Source organism: Hipposideros armiger, unplaced genomic scaffold (genome assembly GCF_001890085.2).
Source record: "Hipposideros armiger isolate ML-2016 unplaced genomic scaffold, ASM189008v1 scaffold_38, whole genome shotgun sequence".
Lineage (NCBI taxonomy): Eukaryota > Metazoa > Chordata > Mammalia > Chiroptera > Hipposideridae > Hipposideros > Hipposideros armiger.
The window spans coordinates 1,418,076-1,425,486 of NW_017731388.1; positions in this window are offsets into that span (position 1 = coordinate 1,418,076).

Here is a 7,411-nt window from a genome sequence, read left to right on the forward strand (position 1 = left end):
TTTCCCACCAAGGGGCACTGAACTCCCTGCTTTTACATCTGTGAGTCCATTTTCTACTTTCCAAAGGATTTGGTTTGGGGCTCAGGCTCATGGGCTGATAGCAAAGAAGAAATTTGTAGTTGGCTCCTCAAGCAGCAGCCTCTGAAGTTTTCTGGAGGGTGAAGTCAGAGTTTTCACTGTGAGTGGTGATGGAGTGGTGGGGGGAGCATGTCTCACCCCATATGGCTGAGGAAGCCCCCTTTGGGCAGAGGGGACAATGAGAGTCATGAACACCCTCCTCCAGGACAGCCAGAGAGGGTGTAGGGACACTGCCAGCTGCTCCCTCCCTGTCCAACCCCATCCCTCTCAGGCTGGTCCTTACCCCTCCCTGTTGCCTTCCCAGCGTTTACCAGTGCTTCCATCTAACACACATATGCGGGCCCCTCCTATACACCAGCTCTTCACCTGTGACTCCAGGGGCTCCCCAGGGCAGAGGCAGGGCCTGGAAAAACTGCTGTTGAGGGAGGTAGTTTCTTAGGCACGAGCAGGGAAGGAGTTAGACGAGGGGTGTGGCAAGGTGATGCTGACGATGTAATGAGCAACAGCACTGCTTCTTTTCTGAGAGCAAACAGGGCCCAGGGTGGAGGGGTGTGGTGCCCGGCACTGCACCTGGAGAGAGCCAAGCCACTGGGAGGACCAGTCATGGGAAGGACAGGACACTACACTGCAGTGGACAATGATAAGGATGACAGGGGAAGAAGGGGACCTGAGGCTGGGGCTGCGTGTGTGTCCTCTACAAGTTCCCTCGCTTCCATGGGCCTCTGCTTGATTGGGGTGGGGGCGGGACAAGGAGTTAGGAGCTGATAGCATAAGCTTCAGCTGCCCAGACCAGCACATCTTTAAAGCAAGCTGATTGGCCTAAATCAAGGGATCTCAAACTGTTTGCTATGAGGAGAGGTTTCTGATGCAATAACACCCTGGAGAGCAGCCTGACGGGAAGAGTGGGATCTTGACCATAGGTACCTGTTCTCTTACTTGTAGGTGACTCAGGGGGTCCTTGGGAGGATTTCTGGTTTTGTTTTTGTTGTTTCTTGAGCTCAAGAGGACCTTTGGCCTGTTCCAGTGGTTTTCAGTGAGTAACTGCTTGTGGCTCTCCCCCTCGGTGTGGTGGGTTAGTCAGCCAGGCCCTGGCCAGTCATTGGTGGTCCATGGGCCTGAGGCATGGGGGGCCTTCAGGGTGGGCCAGGCTCTCAAGTCAGCTTCGAAGGTGGGTGTTGCGTTAGTGTGTTTCCGAGAACACTAGAAAATATTTACAACCCCCAAACGCGCATGGTGTCTGAGAGTCTCTGAGTTTTTCACTACTATTTGCAGTAATATGACTCATAATTTCTTAGTAGATGAGTTAATGAACACATTGATTTATTTATTGGGTCCTGATGGCTCCCATCTTGGAGTCCTCAAAGAAAAACCTTTTGTGCTCTGGTTGNTGCTTTTGGCCTTTGACACACATACTCCTTCAGGTTTCTCTTCATCTTAAAGATTTTCATTCAGAACAGACTTCACCTCACTGAAGTCTGGGCAAGGCATAGATGGTGGGGAGGTGATGACACAGAAATACATTAGGAATTCCAGAAAGCTCGGTGCTGTGAGGGTTCTTTGGTTGTAAGCATGTTTTCCTGTCACATGTGGAGTTTGGATGATGAAATAAGCTCTGAGAAGGTAAGCCATCTAGAGAAGATCACCCCAGTCAAGGCGTATCAGAGTCCAACACCTGGACTTTTGTCTTCCTATCTCTTGGTCTTTCCAATGACTTGAGTTGCAGAGGCTTTAATCACTACCCAGGATATGACCACTTGCTTTTCTGGAGAGACAAGAAAGGGAGAAAAATTCCACCCCCTTCCTAAAAAACAAAGGAGAGTGAAAAAACTCTTTGGGCTCATTAAAAAGGCTGTTATAGGCATCTTGGACTTCAAATAGCTCTCATCAAATAACATTTTGATGAGTTATGAGTAAATGAATCAGAAACATATGGATAAAATTTCCTTGCAAATACACAAGGGTTTCAGAATCCAGGAGAGTCACCCTCCCCCTCAGCCCAGTACACCCCCCTCAGCTGTGGGCCTGGGTGTTGGGCGCTCACCTCCCCTCACTGAGGGGGTTGTTTACCCTCCGGCCACACAGAATGCTCTCAGCTTCTCCCCTGGAATTCCTCCTCATCCCCTGTGGTCTAGTGGCCAAGCGGCTGGGATGAGCTGACAGAGGAGACTCAACTGGTGAGAGAGATGAATGAGAAAAGGAAGGGAGGTGTGGGGAGCAGGCTACCTAAGTGTTTAGAAGATGGGCCATGTGTTGTGCTGTGTGCAGGGAAGGACAGCATTCGTGGCTCCACGTTAGCTTCAGATTTGGGGCTCTTTGGAAAGCAGTTCAAGATGTGTCCTTTCTTTCTGAGCAACACAAAATTCTCTTGACCCATGCTCACTGTTTTGTATTTTCCAGGTTGCCAGGGTTTCCTGGAGCTTGCTCCTAAGTCTTTGCAGGGTCTGGGAAGGCAATGCTGAACTCACCAAGATGAGGCACTTAGGAACGTGAAGTCATGCCTTGGAATTGACTTGAGCTTCTCAGAGCACCTTTTGGTTGCCTTATACAAAAAATCACTTCCTGTGCCAGGTAAAAGTGGCCCAGAGTAGATGAAACAACCCCTCTGTGTACCTGGGAGTTCTGTAACCCAACACAAGCTTCCTGGTGAACAGCCCTAGAGCTGAGCAATGGCTGTGCCGTGGTCCAGGTCCCGCTTCCTTCTTGCTCTCCATGCTCCGATGGTCAGCTCTTGTCCTGGCATAGACAATAGGGATGTACAGTAACAGACTCCATTCAGAGTGTGTGAATAACCCCCATATTTTATTCTTTAAGTCCATACTCTCTTAGTTTATGTTTTCCTTAAAATATACCTTGAANAAGTGTTCCAAGAAACTTAGGAATAAGCTACGAGACTTCTCAAGACTTAGTCTCTGAAGCTGTCAGGTGTCATTTCTGCCACATTCTACTGTCAAGCAAGTCATCAGGCCAGTCCAGGCTCAACATGAGGGGAGTCAGAGCTTCCTTCTCAGATATGACCTGTGTTAATCAGCCACACATCCTTTCCAGCCATATGACTTTTTCACGAGAGGTCTGTGACTTTGGGAGCCTTTCCTTCTCTTTGGGAGGCTACCGGATGTGAGCTTTCACTTCCCTACCTGTCCTGGCCCGTTAGCTCCTGGTGTTGTAATTTCTGTCTGGAGCTGGGCCTCTACAGGCAGGAATCTAGACGTTGGAGAGTGAAATAGGTGTTTCAGCCTTCAACACACAAAACAGAATAAGAGGACCCAGCATAGGGGGTAATAAGAAGGAAGGGACCCACTCCTGGAAGTGGTCTTTAGCTGAAGTCCAAGGCAGTGTTTTATCTTGCTAAGTATTTGTAACAACCCTTGATATAAGTACTATAAATATGCCCATTTTGTAAAACAGAAAACTGAGGCACAAGGAGGTTAAATAACTTGCCTGGGTTCATACTGCTGGCAAATGAGGAATCAGTACTCAGGCCCAGACCGCTTGGCTCCAGAGGCCCTGGGACCCTGTAAGATGCTAAAACTAATAATTGCCTTTGTAGCATCTGAGCCTTGTGGTTTACTGTCATCTACAGGGGGTTCGAAAGTATACCATCAGCATGACCAAGTTGACTTACAGTTGTGTAGAAAAGCAAAGGTATGCTTTGTGAGTTACAAGCCTGGTCTAACAAATAATTCTTGTCTTCAACTACCTCTTTAAGTTAGGGTGACACCATTCATCTCCCATGGTGCCTTAGGGCTCACAAACAAATTAAGCCAAATAAGTCTGGGTTGCGTTATAGACATGTTACAACACACCTCAGTTGTTGATGTCAAGTCCAATGAGCAGTGTTACTGAGGATCCAGTGGGTGTGTGAGGCAGTGCTATGCACCTTAATGTGGAAATCCCTCTGAGTCAGCAGGGACTAGAAACTGCAAAATTCAGACTTTCCCAAGGAAAAGCTGCAGTGGGATTCCCGTCAAGGCCTCTCATCGCTCCTAATCCCATATCCTGACCCCTTGCTCCTGTCTACGTGCACTTTGCAGCTGCCGTTCTAAACCAATTTCCTTCTGAGCAGAAACAGAAAGCCCCCGGGGAAGAAATAGCTGGACTCTTCCGGGCATTTTCTAGAATTGGGGGGTTGAGGCTGCTTGGCAGAGGTGAGCACTGAGGTCCTGGCTTCGCATAGGATCTGTTTATAGCCCTCAGGCCGTCTCCTTCCCCCTACCGGGATGGCAGATGGCCTGTATTTTTAATAATTAAAAAAAAAGTCAGAGGGAAATCAGGCTCAGCAGGAGGAATTTGGAACCATCCAGGCAGCACAATTGAGCTGTGAATTTGTTTATTTGGAAATTGTAAATGGTGTCTTCCCATTAAAGCATGCCTGCAGCCTCTGCCCTTCCAGGAATCTGCGAGGGCCCCTCATAATGATTTTCATCAGCAGGTCTTGGCTGGGTGGTGGATGAAAGGGAACCCTTGGCAGTCCCAGGCTGCCTTGTACTCACAGGACTGTACCTCTCGTGGCTGACAATTTGTGAAGCCTTCACCCCAACCCGCCCTCCCACCGTCCCCCCAATCTCTTCTTAGCTTCACAGTAGCCCTGGGAGGCAGAGGTTCCCGAATGGCTATGCAAATCAGTCTGCAAGACCTGGTCATTTAGCAAAAAAGAGAAATTGTTGGGCTCTAACGGGAAAGATAAAGGCCCCTAAGAAGCAATGGCAGAGCTCCTAAGAAGCAATGGCAGAGCTCCTACGCTTTGTTGGATTATGCTGCGGGGTGTGGAACTGACTGTTCACTCCATTTATTCTCCATTTGTGGGGCAGAGGTGGGGCCGAGGAGGAAGGGCTAGGCTGGGAGTCCAGAGCCCCAAGTTCCAGTCTTGGCCTGATGCCTCCAGCTGTGCAGCCTTCACCTGGTCATCTTCCTTTTCTGGGCCTCAGTTTATTTAGAAAAGAGCAGAACTTAATTCTGTACCTGGAGGAAATGGGAGAAGTAATAATTCCTGTATGTGACCTAAATCCCTGTGGAGGTACAGAAAGATCTCAGAGGCAAAGCTGGCTGTAGACCATGGNTTTCCAGATGTCTCCACTTCAAATTGAGGAAGGAGGAGGCGGGTGGCGGGTGAGGGGCTGGGAGTTTGTCTGTGACATGCAGCTTGCCGGGTCTGTCATAAATAACGTTGTGCACCAGTGAAGCAGGTTGTTTTCCGGAGATGGGGTGATGCAGGGGATGTCCTCAGTGAGGCCTTGTGTGAGGTGAGAGAGGCCAACAGACAGAAGGACCAGAACATTTGGGGTCAAGGACGAGACAGAGGAGGTAGATGGACAGGCAGTTGGAGACTGAGTGGGGTTGGGGGGAGACCATGCAATTGTGAGTGCGTCAGAGACAGACAGGAGAGAGAAATAAAGGAAGTAGGAAAAAGAGTGATGGGGACTGAGTGTCAAAATTTGCCATTGTGTTGACCTGCCTGGTCTGTCTCCTCCAGGACAGTCAGTAAAGCCCATAGTCAGCCCTTGAGGGCTTCTTCTGTGTCAAGCCCTGTGTGGTGTGCTTTGCAGATATCAGCTCTTTTACTCTTTGCCATAGCCTCAGGGGGTAGCTGCCGTGATTATGCCCATTTCACAGACAAGAAAAGAGAGGCTCAGAGAGTGTAGGGAACTTGATCCAGGTTGCACAGTAGTAGAGAAGTCCAGTTCCCACACTGCACCGCTAACCACTCCACTCTCCTTGGTAATACATTGGGAGAACAATCTTTCCAGGCTTAGCTCATTCCACTTGAATGAGCTCAGAAACTGTAGCTGGTTGGCACTACCTAATTCTAATATTATTCTTATGGTGTAATTCTGACTCTGTCTGAAGGTGGGCACAAGTAGAGAGGACACCAAGTAAGAAATAGGAACATCCTCTTTTCTAACCATTCATTTTGAAACATGTTGTATATGACTAGTTGGACAGACTTACTTCCCTCCAATTCAAGACTGAATTGAGCAGATTAGGAGCCGTTTTTTAGTCTCAATCACTGCAAGGAGGGAGCATCTATATACATGTGAGAAACTTGGGTGTATTAGTTTCCTGGGGCTGCAGTCACACATGATCACAAAATTGGTTACTTAAAACAACAGAAATTTATTCTCTCATGATTCTGGAGGCAAGGAATCTGAAATCAAAGTGTTGGCAGAACCATGTTCCCTCTGATGGCTGTAGGGAAGAATCCTTCCTTACTTTTGCTTAGCTTTGGTGGCTCCTGGCAATCCTTGGGGACCCTTGGCTTGGAGCTGCATCACTCCAGTCTCTGCCCTCATCAACANATATATATATATATATATATATATTATATATAATTTTTTTTTCGCCTTCTTCTTCTAGTTATGTGATATTGGTTTTCCTGTAGAGCAGGGGGAGGTAAACTTTTTCTGCAGAGAGCCACTTGGTAAATATTTTTGCCTTTGCAGGCCTTCCAGTCTATTGCAGCTACCTGACTCTGCAGTTGGAGTGCAAAAGCAGCCATCGGCAATATGTCGACACCTGAAAGTGGCTGCATGACAATAAAACTTTATTTGAAAATATAGGTGGCTGGCCAGATTTGGCTGACAGCCCATTATTCGCTGTCCCTGACTTAGGGTAGTGATATAAAGTTTCCTATAAAATAAATTTATTGCAGTAAAAAAGGAAGTCTATTGAAATGAAAATATTAACTAAAGAGGCCCACGGAAACCATATGCAAATATTCCTGAAATTGGAGAGAACCCAGCTCTAATTTTAATTGCATCATCTGTGGCCACAGCTGTGGGGGTGAGAGAGGCTGGAAGGGAGAAACCCCTTTAATTTAATGTGGCTAAATGTTGTGGAGGGCTCACACTTAGATATTCCCGAGAGCCTGGCAGGGCCAGAGCTCTGCTTTCTCTCTTCCTGCTGTTACTTTTCCTATATCCTTACCACCCCCAACTCTGGTCCCAGAATGAGGGGCTGTCCTAAAAAGCTGTTGCTTGGGCAAGCTGTCCTTCTACGGGATTCACATACCCTCAGGGCCAGGGTTGGTCATGACCACACTTACCTAGCTAATAAATATACCCTGAGCTTACATGTAAATATGGCAGAGCGCTGAGGAGGAAGGGGTGGCCGAAGGTGACAAGGTCAGTCAGTCTGAAATTTCTAAACCTTTGGGAACAAGAAAGGCTCAGATCTTATGGTAAGAAAGGCACTTACCATAAATCAGGCCTGCTCTCAGCCCTTCACGTGTATTGACTCCTTTGATCTTTGGTCATCATATAATAGTAATAATAATAATAGGTAATAATTTGTCCCCATTTCACAGATGAGAAGACTGAGGCACAGGAGCTTAAGTAAT